Source organism: Mesocricetus auratus, unplaced genomic scaffold (genome assembly GCF_017639785.1).
Source record: "Mesocricetus auratus isolate SY011 unplaced genomic scaffold, BCM_Maur_2.0 Super-Scaffold_100013, whole genome shotgun sequence".
NCBI lineage: Eukaryota > Metazoa > Chordata > Mammalia > Rodentia > Cricetidae > Mesocricetus > Mesocricetus auratus.
In genome coordinates this window covers 79,648,056-79,662,201 of record NW_024429196.1, presented here as the reverse complement: position 1 = coordinate 79,662,201, position 14,146 = coordinate 79,648,056, and the positions used below count along the sequence as shown (strand labels likewise).

General features: G+C 51.2%; 1 protein-coding gene across 1 annotated transcript in view; it reads left to right on the top strand.

Moving 5' to 3' along the window:
- Positions 1-3,686: 3,686 nt before the first annotated feature.
- The window catches only part of Golm1 (golgi membrane protein 1), a 46,605-nt gene continuing 36,145 nt past the window's right edge, over positions 3,687-14,146 (top strand). Inside the window, exon 1 of the mRNA XM_013119311.3 lies at positions 3,687-3,814. The gene's annotated coding sequence lies outside the window, so the exon portion shown is untranslated. The remainder of the gene's footprint in view (positions 3,815-14,146) is intronic.

Genomic DNA, 14,146 nt, shown 5'->3' with positions numbered 1-14,146 from the left:
GATCCCTCAACATCCATCCCTCAACTTGGGGAAGACATTGCTTTGATTGAGAGACCGACCAGAGACCCCACTCCGGGAGAGCAGACAGGATCCTGTGACAGTCAGGGGGCATTTAGCAAGTAAAGGGAAAGAGGCTGTGAAGACAGAATGTCAACATGTCTGGAAATCGGCTGCACGTGGATGCTGGGATCCAAGAATTCGATAGGGAAGATGAAGGAGAAAAGGGCTGGAGAAGGGGGCTCAGTGCAACCTCCACACCTACTCAGTGCAACCTCCACACCTACTCAGTGCAACCTCCACACCTACTCAGTGCAACCTCCACACCTACTCAGTGCAACGCCCACACCTACTCAGTGCAACGCCCACACCTACTCAGTGCAACCTCCACACCTACTCAGTGCAACGCCCACACCTACTGAGATGCACACAGTAGGGACTACAGCTGCAGCTTAAAAAATCCTGAGCTTTGTCCAAAAGGAAACAGGGAACCTTGAAAAGGAGTGGGTCTCCGTAAAGACGGAGCCAGCTCAGGCAGATGCCTCGGCACCTAACCACACAGACCTACTTGCTGCACAACGGGCTCCAGAATCACTGGTTGAGCCTCACCAGGAGGCGCCTAGAGCCATCTTTGTGTAGAACGGTGCTGTTTAATAGAGACTCACAGCTTGCCAAAGTGCAGAGGGTAAGTGTCTACGGACAGCTCAGCCACAAACGGGACGTCTGTGTCCCACACCCCCCCCAGCTCACAAGCCTGGGCAGAGAGGGTCAAAGGTTGGGGAGGGTTGAGGGTACAGCGTCTTTTTTCTGGACGGGACGGTGCCGTTGCTCTCATCAACCCCCCCACAGCTATGGCTGCCGCACGAGATCAAGCCAGCCAACATTCCTCAGCGGCCCCTGAGCCTGGATGGTTGACATAGACAACTGGTGATTTCTTCCTGCAACTGAAGGGGGTGGGAGGCTGCTGATGGCTGCCCTGTGTGAACAGGCGGGCGTAATCACAGGGCAGTTTGACAGGGGCTGCGTATCTGTTCTAAACAACAGTAGAAGCTTCCCCACTGCAGCTGTGACCTCGCTAGCCACACAGGGTTTTGTCTTGTGGGATATTATTTTAAGATGTGTCACTTTTGTTTATGCTCTGGGACATTTGTCCAATGACGCAAAGATGTGTTTGATTAAATAAAATTCACCTGCAGACAGGAGGCTGGGCCAGCAACTGGCTGACAGGAAGTTGGGGGGGGGGGGGGGAGCCAGGCGGAGAAGGGTTTATAAGGAGGGGCGAGAAAGCCCATGAGGACTTTCTTGAGAGGCTCCAAGAGGTGAGCGAGCTGAGCTGCTTGCTATTCAGCCTCTCTGGGAAGCGGGATTCCACCTCAGCCTTTGAATCTTGAGTTCTTTAGTGGGACAGAGATTTAAATAAGTTTCCTTAGTAGCTTTCAAAGAGTCAGTGCCTTTGAAAGGAACAGAATTCCCTCAGGCTTTGACTCTAGTGCACAGCCGCTGTTGGTAACTGCTTGGAGTTACAGTTGCTGAACAGGATAGCCATAGCCTAAAAGAAAAACAATGATTTTTGTGTGAGTAACAACGATTCTCACTTCATAAAGAGTCCGGGGGCTCCGAGTATTGGAAGTCAAGAAGTTTATTTTGCAGATTTGCGAAGTTGGAAGTCAGCCTTGAATGGCAGGTGCACTGAATTTACAACCACTAACACAGGGAGCACTTTTGTGAATAGTCTTACAAGTCGTCTGGTCTCATATTGCGGGCCTTTTACTCAACAAGGCCCACCCATGGTTCATCTCTATCATCTCTATGCTTTCAGTCCATGTTAAAGCTTTTTTTTTTTTTTTTTTCTCGAGACAGGGTTTCTCTGTATTGTTTTGGAGCCTGTCCTGGAACTCGCTCTGTGAACCAGGCTTGATCTCGAACTCACAGAGATCCTCCTGCCTCTGCCTCCCGAGTGCTGGGATTAAAGGCGTGCGCCACCACCGCCCAGCTCCATGTTAAAGCTTTTTAGGGCCATGACCTTGTAGGCAAGCCTGGCTGTTACTGCTTTTCTACTCTATAAACTTGTAGTTTGTGTGTGTAGGGGGGGCAGGGGGAGGGCGGTAGCTTAGCAGAGTCGGGAAGGCTGCTGGACGAACAGGTATTAGCAGGGATCTGTTTTTGTTTGTAACTGGGCCTAAGCTGCCTCAAGGCACCTTTGAATCGCCAGGTGCCTCCCTGTGAACTCTCGGCCAGTGGGCAAGTTGCTGGACGCATCCAGAACAGCCTGTGCCTCTACTATGTCCCTTAGCATGCTAATAGCAGGGTGTGAAGAGTCCCCAACCCAGCCTGGGGTGACCATGTTCCTGTGGCCGCCTGCACAGTACCTTCTAACACTACAAGCGCTAGTCAGTGGAGGAACTCCCCGCTCGGCCCCGGTTTGGCTTCTCCGTGCCCCTCAACCACATGGTGTGCAGTCTTCAGCAGCCACAGGGTCTTAGAGCTTAGTTCTGGCGTTCAGTCCACAGCTGTGACAGCTACCTGCATTGTTTTGGTGGCCAAGAACCCTTCAGAACGCAGAGCAGCCCGACAGGGGTACTCCTTGGAAGTCAAAGTCGGGGCACCCTGGCAAGGTGATTCTGAATCAACAGCCTATGGCTCCGGAGAGGGCCGCCCACCCCCACAGGTCTTTGAGTTTTCTAATAATGAACACTGGTAGGTGGGTCCTGAACAACTTCCCTATGCTCTGAGAGAGCCCCGTCTAGAAAATGTCAGTCTCCAGCCACTGTTGTATTGCTGTGAAGAGACAATGCAACCAAGTTAACTTGTAAAAGAAAACATTTAAAATTGGGGGCTGGTTTACTGTTTCAAAGGGTGAGTCCAGGACCATCATGGTGGGGGGGGGCACGCTTATGTCTTACCTACCAATGGGAGGCAGAGAGCTGGGGAACCCGGCCCCAAAGCCCAGCCCATCGACACACCTACCCCAAAAGGTCAGGCTTCCTAATTCTCCCGGAACTGGGAAGCCAACACACAAGCGAAATCAGCCTGGAGGTTCCATTTTCATTCAAACTACCACAGGTTGTCTACCGGAAGAATAAAAGCGGGTGGGGGATGGGTGAGGTCATGGGGCTCTGCTCAGTTGTTTATTGTGGTGGGGTTTTAAGGAGGTGTTCAGAGAGAACCGGCTTCCTCGGCCAGGCAGGGAACCTGGGAAGCCTCGAAAGAGAGCTGTTCTCAACCCTAGCCATGTACTAAGAAAGGGAGGCTTAAAAAAAACCTGGGAAAGAATCCCAGCACTTGCGAGGCAGAGGCAGGCAAATCTATGACTTCTAGGCCAGCGTGGTCTACATAGCGAGTTCCAGGACGGCCAGGGCTACACAGAGAAACCCTGCCTTGAAAAAAGCAAAGCAAAGCAAAACAAAACAAAACAGACCGTGCGGACAATAATACCAGTGTTCGGAGCCAGAACCCAGGACCGTGCACCCCAAAAGCCAATGGTAAATGCTGCCAGAGAGGCAGAGTCCCGGAGGGACTCCACGAGTTCGAGGCCATCCTGGGTTGCACAGTGAGACCCGTTCTGAGAGACAAAATCCTGCTTCGCGGCTAGCGCGGAGGTCACCCGTCTGCGGTGTGGCTCAGGCCTGGAGGACTGCACGCCGGGCGGCTCGCACAGGGCGGGGAGCAGGCGGAGGAGGGCGGCGCCGCGGGGCTGGGGCCTGGGCTGCAGCTCCGCCGGAAGTGCCCGCCCGCCTGCTCGCCCAGGGCCGCCTCGGCGCAGAACGCGGTCGCACGGAGACAGGACCAGGCGGTCCCTCAGCCCCGCAACCCGCAGGTGAGCGCCGCGCCTCTCCCGCGGGATGCAACGCGGACCGCCGCCCGCTGCCGCCTCCCTCATCCTCCTCCACCCCTTCGCCATCCCTCTCTTCTCTGTCTCTCCCTCCTCCTCTTCTCTCTGTGTCCTCCTCCGGGCTTTCCTCTCCTCTCCTCTCCTCCTCCTCCCTCCCCGGCAAACCCTGCAGGTGGCCCCCGAGTCCCCCGGGTCGCCAGCCACAGGCAGCTGCAGCCGGCTTTCTGGGATGCTCCTTGCTAGCTTGGGTGGAACCGCCTAACTTTTGTTGCGTGCTAGAAGCGCTCGCTGGGGTTTTCATACTCTTGTCTTTAAAAAACGTTCACGATTGCTTTAAAAAAAAAAAAGTAAGACAAGATTGGGAGACAGTCCCAGTTTTGATGAGTTCTTTCTAGCAATTTGAGAATGGCGAGTTTGGTTGGGGAAGTTATCAAGGGCTAGCCATTTCCAGGTATCATATGTCGAAGTCTTTTTTTTTTTATTTTAACTTTCAAGGTTTGAGGTTTTCTTTGTCTGGTTAGAGGGTCTCAATACACACACACACACACACACACACACACACACACACACACACACACACACACTGAGCAATGTTCTTTAGAAGCGGGGTAAAATGCACACCAGTTTGATGAACTGTTCTGCGGTGATGGAATGGCCTGACCACGGGTGAATGAATGGTCATCAGCTTGGGTCAGCTTTGACGGTTGTGTTTCTGAAGGTGAAGGCTGGAGGTCTGGGAAGCCACAGCAGTACTCCTGTTGGGTGTTAGGGCATTGCAACTCCTGCAGCTCGTCTTAGAGACAGGTTCCCCCGCCGAGTGAGTCCTTGCTATTGGCAAGAATCATTTTCCCTTGTGAATCGAAAACAGTAGTCAGCAGACTACTGACGACTCTTTGTCAGGGCGGACGCTCCTGAGAGTGCTCGTGGACAGTAAGTTTCATTCTTAATGAATGTGAAGAAAGTATGTGGGTTTTCAGGCCTAATTCTCCCTCCTAGGGGATTAGGGGATGCTTATTATGTTTTGCCTGTTTAAATGAATGGGTTTTGTGCAAAAATAACAGAAATGTTTCTTGTAGGGGAGCCTCTGTGTGTGTGTGTGTGTGTGTGTGTGTGTGTGTGTGTGGTGATGAGACACTCTGACCTGTTCTGGCCTTAGGCGTTGGAGTCCATGTGCATTTTAATTACTGGTGACCAGTCTGGTTATTGGTGGGGGATGGGGAGGGTTTACAATTGCTTGTCTTTAGGGTAGAGCACAAAGAGCAGGGAGCTCTTTCTGTGTGTTTCCATGGCCACCTCCAGCAGGGAGGGCCAGCCAATATCCTGTCAGAGTGCCAAAGCAGTAAAGATAGGACCTGGGGAGCTGGGCCTCCGAGGGGCAGCTGGAGGGCGGGGAAAAGCCACTGGAGTTCCCTGGTGCTGAGGGGAAAGGAGGAAGGTTGTGAGGTCTTTGCTAGTCCCTGGAGTTTCTTGACTTAAGGGTTTGTTTCCTTTAAGGCCCAACATGAAAAATAACATCCGTCATTTCTTTTGTAAAGCATTTCTTGTTTGGGAAAAGAAAAAATAAAATAAAGGTAGGAGGAGTGGCCTTAAAATGCCTTTGCTTTCCTGCTGGGGAAATGTCTGGGGTGTGTGTAAAGTGTCAGTGCAGGAGTTCATTCCTCAGTGAAAAGCCACACTCGCCCTGTGACCCCAACTGGGGACAGGACAGAGGCCCCTGGAGTCTGACCAGCTAGCCAGGCAGAATCAGTGAACGGCCCTGGCTGAAAAGTGAGGTAGACAGAGAACCACAGAGGAAGATGGTGCACATGAAGGGGTACCCCCCCACATGTGTGCTCACCAACATGTCATACACATACACACAGACACCCTCCACATGTACATGTAAGCATGCATAGCACATACAAGCACTTCTTCACATGTGTGCACACCAACATGTCATACACACAGACACCCCCACATGTGTGCACACCAACATGTCATACACATACACACAGACACCCCCACATGTGTGCACACCAACATGTCATACACATACACACAGACACCCCCACATGTGTGCACACCAACATGTCATACACATACACACAGACACCCCCACATGTGTGCATACCAACATGTAAACATACATAGCACACACAGACACCCCCACATGTGTGCTCACCAACATGTAAACATACATAGCACACACAGACACCCCCACATGTGTGCACACCAACATGTAAACATACATAACACACAGATACCTCCACATGTGTGCACACCAACATGTAAACATACATAGCACACACAGACACCCCCACATGTGTGCACACCAACATGTAAACATACATAACACACAGACACCCCCCACATGTGTGCTCACCAACATGTAAACATACATAGCACACACAGATACCCCCACATGTGTGCACACCAACATGTAAACATACATAACACACAGATACCCCCACATGTGTGCACACCAACATGTAAACATACATAGCACACACAGACACCCCCCACATGTGTGCACACCAACATGTAAACATACATAACACACAGACACCCCCCACATGTGTGCTCACCAACATGTCATACACATACACACAGACACCCTCCACATGTACATGTAAGCATGCATAGCACATACAAGCACTTCCTCACATGTGTGCACACCAACATGTCATACACACAGACACCCTCAACATGTGTGCATACCAACATGTAAGCATGCATCGCACACACATAGGCTTTGGCTTTAATCTTAGAAACCACAAGAGGTATTGAACACTTTAAAAATTCTGTGGCAGTTTCACACCTAGAAACATTCCTATAGGATCACCCATGAGTTTGCTTTCCAGGCTTTTGAAGTTACTGGTGGAATTAGTTAGGGAAAGACTTGGCTTGAGGTTTTCAGGTGTTCTGGTTCTCCAGAGTGACTTTCTCGTGTCTTGTCAGGTGTTGTATTAACAGCCTGACTGGGATCTGGGTGCCTGACACAAATGCTCACATAGACTGTTAAATGGTGACAGTTGCTTATGTCTCAGTCTGATAATTTTCATTTCCAAAGCTGGCACCCTTCCCCACGTGTTTTTATTTCTCTATAAATGACATGACATGCATATACTGATACCCTCGTGGTATTTCTGAAGAGTCAGTTTTCACTTTTAGCTGATCACGTCAGTGGGGATAAGAGCATGCTTCAGACCTCTCACTTAATTTGGGACTGATTTCCTGTTGGGTCTGCTTATATCCTGAGGGTTTTTTCTTTTTAACTAATTTTATTTTGTGTGCATCGATGTTTTGCCTGCATGTATGTCTGGGTGAGGGTGTCAGATCCTCCGGAAATGGAGTTACGGACAGTTGTGAGCCTCCATGTGAGTGCTGGGAATTGAAACCCGGGTCCTCTGGAAGAGCACCCAAAGCTCCTGACCACTGCGCCATCTCTCCAGCCCCCATCCTGAGGGTTTCTACTCTGTGTGGGGGCTCATGTTCAGAGCCTGTGCCTTGCCTGACCCTTTTTTTTTTTTTTTTTTGGTTTTTCGAGACACGGTTTCTCTGTATTGTTTTTTGGACCATGTCCTGGACTGGAACTCGCTCGGTAGACCAGGCTGGTCTCAAACTCACAGAGATCCGCCTGCCTCTGCCTCCCGAGTGCTGGGATTAAAGGCATGTGCCACCACCGCCCGGCCTGACCCATTTTTTTTTGTGTGTGGCTTTTGTAAGTTTCATTTGCGCCTTTGACGTCCATCCTGAATGCTTGCTATTCCTTGTATGGTTTCCTGCAGCTGAAATCCGCCCATGTACCCCGCCGTAGTTGGAATGTGATATTGCCCATGCTCCCACCTCTCAGGCACGCCGGTGACTTTCTGACGGAGGGACCCGTGGGGGGTGAGGGACCCATGGGGGATGCCCACTTGTGCTTCCTCGGGTTCTGTCAGTGTTTTGCGATCCTGTGATACGGTTGGAGGGAAGCCATGAAGTATGAGTGCTTCGTGGACAGTATACATACGTGCACACCGCATGCAGGTGTAATGCCATGCTCATGACATGCCCTGCCGCTCTGTGGCTGGATGAGGAGGAGCGTCTTTCTTCCTGGCTCGGTGTTGCCTGTCACCCTCACCCCCACGGATGAAGTGCGCCCAAGGGGACAGCTGGTCTTCGGCTTAGGCAGTTCTCTGATCCCCAGGAGGCGGTGGCAGCACTGTCCCCTCTGTGTTTACACCTTTCCGTGAAGGTGACTGGTTCCCCCACATCCCTTACTCTCTTTAGGTTTCACAACCACCTCAGGCAACAGTCGCCAGGTGAGCCAGTGAGTTTTTTTGTTTTTTGTTTTTTTTTGGCACAAGCTAGGGTCATCTGAGAAGAGGGACCTCGACTGAAGATTTGCCTCCATCAGATTGGCTTCTGGGCAGGATCTGTGATGCTTTTCCTCCGTTAAAGATTGATGTGGGCTGGGGTGGTCCCGCCCCTGGGCAGGGTGGTCCTGAGTGGGATTCTGAAGCGGGCTGAGCAAGCCATGGGGGAGCAAACCAGAAAGCAGCATTCTTTCGTAGCCTCTACGGCAGTTCCTGCCCTGAGTTCTTGCCCTGACACCCCTGCATGATGTGGGAAGTTTATAAGTCAAGTAAACCTCAGAAGGAGGCAAACTAGGATGGCAGGGTTACCCTCACGGAGTGGCCTGCAGGTTCCAGTTAGAAACAGGCTCCCAGTTTACCAGGCTAAGATGGCAAAATCTTCTGTGTCTCTTTGGAGTGGAGGCCTCTCTCTTCTGCCTTGTTCTTTGGGTGGTGGTGTCTAGTTCCCTCGGCGTGAAGGGGACCAGCTTTCCCACTTCCTGGTGCACACGGGGCACTGTGGCTGCATTGAACAAGGACGGCGTAAAGGACTACGAGATGCAGCTCTAAGATTTGCCAAAGTCTCGGTCTTATCCCTTTCTTTCTTTTTTCTTTCGAGACAGGGTTTCTCTGTGTTGTTTTGGAGGCTGTCCTGGAACTCACTCTGTAGACCAGGCTGGCCTCAAACTCACAGAGATCCGCCTGCCCCTGCCTCTCGAGTGCTGGGATTAAAGGTGTGTGCCACCAACGCCCGGCTCTTATCTCTTTCTTACATTGTATTTATTTTCACCATTTTGCTCTTGTGTTAAAAACATATTCATCGAAGAATAATGAAATTAGAATAGTGGGGAGAACAATTCTACATCATGCAACTTATCGGTGTCCTTGCTGCTTTTATGCATTTATTTCCCATGTATAGATAGGAAAATGTATTCATGCACTGGATGTTTTTAAGTTTGTTTTTTTTTTTAATTTTCCAACAAGCGCAGAAACATGCTCTATTGGTTGTTCTGTAACTTTTTCACACTCTAGTTTGTTCACTGATGATTTGTTTTGCAGATTAAACATTATGATTTTACTCGTGCTAGTAATTCCCTGTGTTGGTAGCTCTGCTAGGTGATTCTTCTCCACACAGTACTGGCCAGGGCTGTAGTCCTTAGGAAACTCAGCTTGGGAAGCTGAGAGTTCAAGACGGCTCATTGGCTGTTACCAGTTTGAAAAATTGTCTTGCTCATTTCTTAGCAGGGACAGGATTTTATTACCCTAGCCAAACAATTGATTGGTCTGGTTTTCCTGGAACTGGAGAGCTGGTGTTTACCATCTGTTCCTCTCTGTTGCCGGGACTGAGGCAGCAGACAGGTTATTCCTTACCCCACCCCACCCCACCCTCGCACCCCCCCCACCCGCTACCCCCCACAACGCCACCACTGCCCACTTCCTTTCTGCTCACTGTTGCCAGGTCCCGCAGAGACAGGGCTGCTCTGCGCTCACTCTGATGGGCACACTAGCCTTGCCTACCCTGTGCAGAGACTGATCGATGCAGAGATAACCTTAGACCAGGAAGCTGCCTTAGACGGCCACGTCCGCTCTCCTGCAGAAAGTGAAAAACAGAAAGCCTGCGTACACAGGGCAGACAGTCAAAAGGTCCCGCTGTGGGGAAAAGGCTCTTCTGTGTAGAGGCTCTGGTGCTAACGCTGGGAGAGAACCAGGCGGCCACAAAACAGCTAGGAAAATGACCAAAAACCTCAACCCCCCAGTGGCAGGAAACACGACCATTACTCCAGAGATAAATGGGTCACTTCCTCTGGTGCCTCGCCAGATCCGTGTTGGCCCTGTCTGGAGGGAACTGAGGAGAACAGGTGTGGTCTCCAGCCTTCCTTGGCATCACCGGCCTGTGTGTCTGCTCGTGGTAGCCTGAGTCTTTGAAGTCTTGTGCGTTTGCCTTGAGCCTGGAAATCTGCGCTTTCAACAATTCTAACACGGACCCAGCGAACACACTTAAGAACTGTTAACCTGGGTCTGGAGAGGTGGCCCAGTGGTTAAGAGTACTTGTTGCTTTTTGTGGAGGGCCTGGCTTTGGTTCCCAGCACAGCATGTTGGCTCAGAACCATCCTTAACTCTGGTTCCAGGGGATCCGAAGCCTTCTTCTGACTGCTGAGGGCGCCAGGCACTCACAAGGATAGGCTTTTCTTGTCCTTCCCTAAGCAGTGTGGCTCCTGGGAGGACTTGGCCTCACCTCTGTGGGTGTTTCCAGCGGTGTGGCTCCTAGGAGGACAAGTATAGATAGGCTAAGCCATTCATGATAGGGATCACGCTGTCTTAAGAAGCCGGTGTCCCCCGAGGGCTCGTGGCATGGAGGATGCGTCGTCTACCTGGTGGCTCAGCGCTTGTAGACGTGGCACATGGTAAAGCCAGCACTGTGCCTAGGAAAGTTTTAGTAGGCACCCAGAGCAGGGCTTGTTTTGCCAGAGAGTCTTGCTCTGTGTGTGTAGCTCAGGCCAGCCTAGAATTTGCCATCCTGCCTTATCTTCCTGAGAGCAGGGATGGCAGGCATGACCCACCATGTCCAGGTGTGTAGTCATGTTTTTTTACATTTCGCTTTCCAGAAACTATAAACATCCAGAATTTGGGGAACCGTGGTTTACCCTTGGGGGGGGTGAGAAGAAAGCCACGTCTTGTGTTTCCTGGTGACTTCTTGAAGGAAGTTAACCAGACTTGCTGGATTTGACCTTGCATCCGTATTAGAGGAAGCGTGTGACCATATAACGATTGTTAATGTTTAAACCCCACAATGGTCCTATTCAGAGGTCTCTGATTAAACGGCTCGTTTCCGTCTTATATCTGGAAAGCGGTTACAGAAGCCATGGTCATATCAGGGAAGCCACGTTTACAGGGGTTGCCTGCTACGGGCCATGGGCTGAGTTTGATGATCCCTGACTCAGAGGCAGCTTGAAGACAGGGCTTACTGATTTTTTTCTAAACGTCAAAAGTGACGTGATTGATGGCGCTGCTGTGCAGGACACAGCTCTCAGGGTGGTGGCGTTTGAACTAGCTGCTCTTTGGCTTGCTGTCCGGGTACAGGTGGGGCCCGTCCTGAGGGTAGGGACAGGGGGTGCATTACTTTCTGCTTTGGTGACTTTTGTCTCCTAGGCAGGCTTTCTGTTGATGTGAGAGAGCACACTGCGTCCAAAAGCCACTTGGGGAGGAAAGAGTTTATTTGGCCTGTGGGTCATAGTTCATCGTTGAAGGAAGCCGGGGTGGGACCCTGAAGCAGAGACCATGTTGGAATGCGGCCTCTTAACGGCCTTGCTGCCCATGACCTGCTCAGTGTGCTTCCTGATACAACCCGGGACCACCTACCCAGGGGTGGTGCGGCTCACAGTGAGCTGAGTCCTCCCGTGTCGGTTACTCCAGAAGATGCACCACAGCCTTGCCCACAGGCCAGTCTGAAGGAGGCGTCCCTGCCAGTCGGTTTCTCTTCCCAGGTGACAAAAAAAAAAGACCCCAAAAACAAAAAAACAGAAGCTGACTGGCAAGCGTGGCTATCCTGACCCTTCTCATTTGTTGCTCAAATGTATTTGGTTATATGATTAAAAATCTGTGCAAAATATGTTTTTTTTTTTGTTGTTGTTTTTTTTTTTTTAAGGCTGGTTTCTTTCTGTAGCCCTGGCTGTCCTGGAACTCACTGTGTAGACCAGGCTGGCCTTGAACTCAAGAGATCCACATGCCTCTGATTAAAGACCTGTGCCAAAACCAACACCTGGCCTAAAAAAAAGAAAAATTTCTAAATGGGAAATTCTTAAAGTGTTTGAAATGCCCGTGTGTTTGATAGGTCATCCTTTCTTATATGCTCGCTCCCCCTCCTTCCCTCCCTCCCTCCCTCCCTCCCTCCCTCCCTCCCTCCCTCCCTCCCTCCCTCCCTCCCTCCCTCCCTCCTTCCCTTCCTTCTTCCTTCCACCTGGCCAGGTGTGGTGGCACACACCTTTAATCCCAGCACTTGGGAGACAGAGGCAGTTGTATCTATTTGAATTAGAAGTCAACCTGGTCTGCATAGCGAGTTCCAGGACAGCTAAAGCTACATAGAGAGGCCCTGTCCAGGCAGACAACCTTTAAATGAAGGTCTTCATCCCCACCGCCTACGTGGTGCTGAGATTCTAACCCAGTGCCTTGTTTGTGCTAAACACAGGCTACCATTGGGCTACATCCTCAGGGTCCTTTCTGTTTTCTGTTAGGCATAGCATTGTGGCTGCTGATGCCGGTAATCCCAGCACTCAGGAGGCTGAAGCAGGAGAAACACGGAGGGTTCAAAGCCAGCCTGCGCTACAGAGTGTGACCCTGTCTTAAAAACAGATAACATTGTCTTTTAAGAAAATATTAACTTTAACCAGTTGGTTAAAGTTTTAAGACACAGTAAAGTTGGCGAGCAAGCGTTTCTGCTTTATGGAGACTTTTTATCCTGTTGTGGTGGCTCGTGTCTGTAGTCCCAGCAGGTGGGAGACTAGGACTGGAGGCTGGGGAGTTCAAGGCCAGCCTGGTCTTCATAGTGGAACTGTTCTCCCAATCCCACTGCCAAAGACTGAAACTTTTTTTTAAAGATTTATTTATTATATACGCAATGCTCTGTCTGCATGTATACCTGCAGGCCAGAAGAGGGCATCAGATCTCATAACTGATGGTTGTGAGCCACCATGTGGTTGCTGGGAACTGAGCTCAGAACCTCTGGAAGAACAGCCAGTGCTTTTAACCACTGAGCCATCTGTCCAGCCTGCTTTTTTAAACAAACAAACAAAAAGCCCACAAAACAGTCTTATGTTCACAGCAGGAAAGCCTGGACACGGGGAGGTTTGCAGAGTTCAGACGGGTTTGGATTTTATAGTCTAAAGTGGGCCACAGAAAAGTGAGGAGTCCTGCCTGCCTGCCGTCCTCATCCAGCGTAGCTGCTCAGACCCTCAGCTGTGTGGCCTTGCCAGTCAGGCGTGGCCTCTCCCTCTTTGCGGCTGCTTTCCCACATGAGACCCTTGTTCCCACCCACAGGCAGGGTGGTTGCTGGCTTCGAAGGAAGTTTGCATGCCCTCCCGGGCGGCCACTCTCTGGGCCACAGTGAGGAAGGAGCTCCTTTTTCTCGGGTTGTTGTGTGGACATTACCTTCTGTGGTCACAGCCGCAAGCCACCCACTGGTGATGGTGTTTATCAGCCCTGCCTCAGCGGGCAGGGGAGTCAAGGGACAGCAGCCAAGCAGGACTCAGTACAGGAGGGAGCAGACTTGGGGGGGGTCTGCCTGTCGCTGACAGTTCTGTGTCACTGTAACCAAAGCTGTGGATGGAAACAATGAATCAATTTAAGGAAAAAGTGTATCTTAGCTCCTGGTTTCACAGGGATTTCAGGCTCTCATGGTTCCCACCCCGGCCTCAGCCCTAGTGCACATCTGACTCCCACCCACCCCCTGCTCCTGGGAAGGACAAGTAAGTCCTCTCTACTTGTGACGTTGCTCACGATGTAGTTAACTCAAAAAAACAGTTCACACTCGCCTCCAGCGCGGCATGCCCGCGTTGCCCACGAGGCTTTGTTGGTGCGGCAGCTGTTATGTGAGGACGAATGGCCAAAGCCTCCCCCACTCTCTGGATAGCCTGGAAAGTGTGAGATTTCTCACAGACGTGGACACGAGGTTTTGTTACTCCTGTTTGCCAGCTTGAGTAATCTCAGATGATACTGGAGATGTGGGTGCTTGCGCTGCACCCATTATACAGATGAGCGATTTGGGATTCAGGAGGCACGGTGCCGTGCGTTGAGCCCCGAGTGGCGTCCGGGCACAAGCCTCAGCCTGGAGCACTGACCTCACCATGCAGGCATGTGGAGACCTGTGGCTGTGCACCGTGGCTCAGACTCTTCATGAAAGGGTCCACGTGTGTGACTCAGAGAGAGGTTCCTCACGGTTGCCTTCCCGTGGTCTGACGCTTTGGGGATGGTAGACTTAGCGTGCAAACCTGTGTGTTTTTACTTG